This window comes from Micromesistius poutassou, assembly GCF_964030765.1.
Source record: "Micromesistius poutassou genome assembly, chromosome: 9".
NCBI classification, from domain to species: domain Eukaryota; kingdom Metazoa; phylum Chordata; class Actinopteri; order Gadiformes; family Gadidae; genus Micromesistius; species Micromesistius poutassou.
The window spans coordinates 6,753,512-6,757,239 of record NC_140279.1 but is presented as its reverse complement, the minus strand read 5'-3'; the positions used below and the strand labels follow the sequence as shown (position 1 = coordinate 6,757,239).

Here is a 3,728-nt window from a genome sequence, read left to right as displayed (position 1 = left end):
CCAGCTTGGCAGAAAGGCAGGCTAAGAGAATACCAAGGATCATAAGGCCCTGATGAGTGTATATCTGATTAAGGAAGGCGATAAAGAGATAACAAGATAAAGTTGGCTGAGATGAGCTCTTTCAGACTTGACCTCTGCACTCCCCTGCAGTAGAATAATCTCTGCTGCCATCTTGAAATAAAACATTCATACAAATGCCTTATGTTGTTTTTTTTGCTACCAATATGTAAAATTAACTTCAAAGTCAAGTTACTGGTTGCCTGTCTTTCTCTGCCCAAGAGCGCTGATCTGCACATGCATGATTGACATTGTTTGGTTCTTAGTGGCATGTTTAATCTTGCCAAATGCTGCTTTAATCTTTTAACATCGTAATTCTATTTTGGTCTGCAGACTTTCCATCAGTGCAACCGTTTTTTTTGTTATACTGCAGGCTGTGGCGTGCCTTGCTTCATCATGAACTAAAACATCCTCCCCCTAGCACTGATTGGTCCTTTCATTTTTAAATGTATGGAAAGGCTTTCAATGGAATGGAGGCCTGACTGATCCAACCAAGATCAGGATGGTCTCACGAGGCTACCTCAGACCATAACCTTCCCCAATACGATCTGACAAAATAGATCAAGTAATGATGCCAGCTACAAAACAGTTGGTCCTTGTTATGGCCATATTGCATGTCACTAACAACTGTCGTTGCAGCTCATTAAGCAAAGGAGACGTCACTGCAGTTAATTCCACATGGTGACGAACGATTCCAAACATGAACCTAACCTGTCAAAGTGGGCGTGGCCAATTACGTGTTCCCCAGAATAAAGGAAACACGGACGCGCAACGCCGGCTGAGCGCACAAGAGAGACGTCAGTTCCCAATCCCCTTTCCCTGCACAAATTCAGAATTGTAACCAAAAGGCAAATAAATTACATTCAATCATGAAAGAAACTAGTATCATTTGAAGCTTCTCCTGGATCTTACAACAGTCCTCCCTGCATCAAAACCAGGAGCATTTAATTATTTTATCTATTAAGCATTGTTGCATAGACTCTCTGGTTACCACTCTTCTCTTATCAAGCTTTGATCTGGGTTATATCAGACATGCAGCCAATACTGGATCACACTAGCCTGATGGGACCATCCGGATCTTGTTTGATCAGATTCTGTTTCTCTTTGAAGATCACTCTGGCCTCGAGTCCCATGAAAGCCTTTTCCAAAAATTTCAAGAGTGAAGAGAGCAACCGTGTCACTCTGATTGGCTGTATTTGTTTGTATTTATTTTTACCAACATTAGGGGGTGCCCATATTTGGTAATCAATTGCTGCCCAACCAAGTCCAGATTGATATTCATTGGGAAATGCAAACTTAAGGCTATAGGATCAAGCTAGACAATATATGTGTATATATACTGTGAACTGTAGTTGTTTTCAATGATTTCATTGTTTAATATTTTATCCTTGTAAAAAATATTATGTCTGTCTGTTCCTTCCTGCAACTTTGAAAATGACACCTTTGTTTCAATGGGCTACCTTTAAATACAAAAATACATCTTGGCTTGGTTCTTACCTTCACAAGTAGGTGTGTTCCCACTCCAACCCTGGTCCAAGCATATGCGGTTGGGGTTCCGGCTGACCATTATGTAGCTAAGAAGAAACACAGTGAACAAAATAACAACATGTAAATGGTAACATTTATTTTTTAATTGATCAGATTGCAAAATATATTTAGTTTGCTTGTTAAACATGGAGAACAATAAAGAAAATGATTTTCATGAATGAAAATGGTTGATACCCTTCGTGGCATTTATATTCCACTACAGATGCAAAGACAAAATCTGTTCCTGAAACCAGTGCAAAGTCTGCATTCAGGGACTCGCCAGGGTGACCGCATGATTTTGCTGGAAGAAATGCATTTTTGTCGAAAAGTTAAACCACAGAAGACATGAATCATTGCAAAAGGTTGAACTCTGAAAAGGACTCAGAGCTGAATTTGTCTGTGTGTAGATATGACCTATTTGTAGTATTACAACATAGTAAATATATACACCACAAAAATAAAGATAAACTTACGTGTACATATACCACCAAAGACTTTGGTCCAATGGCCACTACTGCATTTTATTTTGAAGAATCCAGTAAACCCGAGTTTGCAGGGAACTATGATCTGCTTTTTATCAGAATAAGTTTCCTCCATACCAACAGTGTCAAAATTTGAATCAGACATGCTGCCATTTTTGAAATTGCTGATGGTACAATCTATATGGGAAGTGAAGGTAAGTAAGCTGAGGCTTTTATATGGCCATACGATACAGACTTTGGTTTGGTAGTGGATACAAATTTTCCTTTGTTTTGAATACACACAGTGAACAACATTGGTCTGTGCAGGGCATGCAGCATAGTTTAATTAATGTAGGCTAATGATTATTGGGATTGGTACAGATTGTCATGGACATAACCTTAACTATAGGTCTACTCCAATTCAGGTACAACAGTGAACAGGTATTCAAAACTAGTTACGAATTGACCACGCTCCTCTGAAACGAACCTAATCTAGTCTAATTTTAAATAACTGTTAATCTAACTAACATTAAGTTGACCCCACGGAGCTCCAATGTGACCACTAGGCAGTTAATTGTATGTTTTATGTTACCGATTAACTATCCAAAAACATTGGGATTGTTACAGCTTACAAATATATATTTTCATCAATATACCAAGGACTCAAACGCCTACATGTTTAAAACAATTGTCTATTTAATTATCAAGCTTCACTGACTTTACTGGAAGCATAATCACAAATACAACAAAACAGAAACAATAAGACAGAATTATCTAAGCTATCTGTGATGAAGTAGTGTTCTCTGACAGTGTTCTTACCTTGGCCTGTCACTACTGTAAATGAGACCATCCATATTAAAATAAAACACCATTTAGATAATTCATGCATTTTGTCTGCATTCACAAAACAACTTACAAACACCAAGACCAGTACAATCTAGAGGAGGAAAGCCCAAGTCTGTTCCTCTTAAACTGCTGTCTGAGGGCAATGCAGAGAGACAGATGGTGGTGGTACGGGAGGGAGTCATCCCTATGTTCCCCAGGTCCTATGTTCCCCGGGTTCTATGTTCCCCGCTTTGTATGTGGTGGGGGACAGAAAAAAACACATGTTAACAAAGCTTACTAAATAGACAACCCATTTGATATTTTGCAACAACAACCCAAAGCCAAAATAACAATTGTGTTATTATAGCCATTTTAGTCACTTTCCTTGATGGTAGTGTTTTGATTTCATTGTTTTTATGACATCTAATAAAAATACCTTTGTTTCGTCATTAAGCTTTCTGTAAATGATGATGAAAGATGAAAGATGGATTCCCGTAAAGGAAAGGTTTTTCTGTGTTTTGTCTCCAGGTAATCATTTACACCAATCAATAAAGCAAACAGGCCGTCTCTCTCAATGCCAGAAATTTCAGGAAATCAGGACCCAACCATGAAGCAAAGCGTATCAACATCATGTAGACAATCCTTGATATATTTATCTGTGTTAACCTCCATGGCGATGAAGAGTGTGTGGGTGGTGTTGGGAGGAGGTGGTGGTGGTAGGCACTTGCTGGTCAAATAAAGGAATGGACTCTGCTCTCTGCTCCCCCTTGTAGCGTTTATAATGTTCCTTGGCTTGGTTTCAGAATGTAGGTACATATTGCCTGTACCACATTGATGTGGTGTCTGTGACACACACAC

At 38.9% G+C, this 3,728-nt stretch overlaps 1 long non-coding RNA gene across 1 annotated transcript; it reads right to left on the bottom strand.

The window, feature by feature from the left end:
- Nucleotides 1-1,243: 1,243 nt before the first annotated feature.
- On the bottom strand, nt 1,244-3,488 carry LOC311352790. The gene is made up of 5 exons (XR_014636940.1): nt 3,307-3,488; nt 2,865-3,119; nt 2,058-2,243; nt 1,780-1,885; nt 1,244-1,631 (listed from the first exon to the last, which is right to left on the bottom strand). It is a non-coding gene; the product is annotated as an uncharacterized lncRNA (long non-coding RNA).
- Nucleotides 3,489-3,728: the final 240 nt, after the last annotated feature.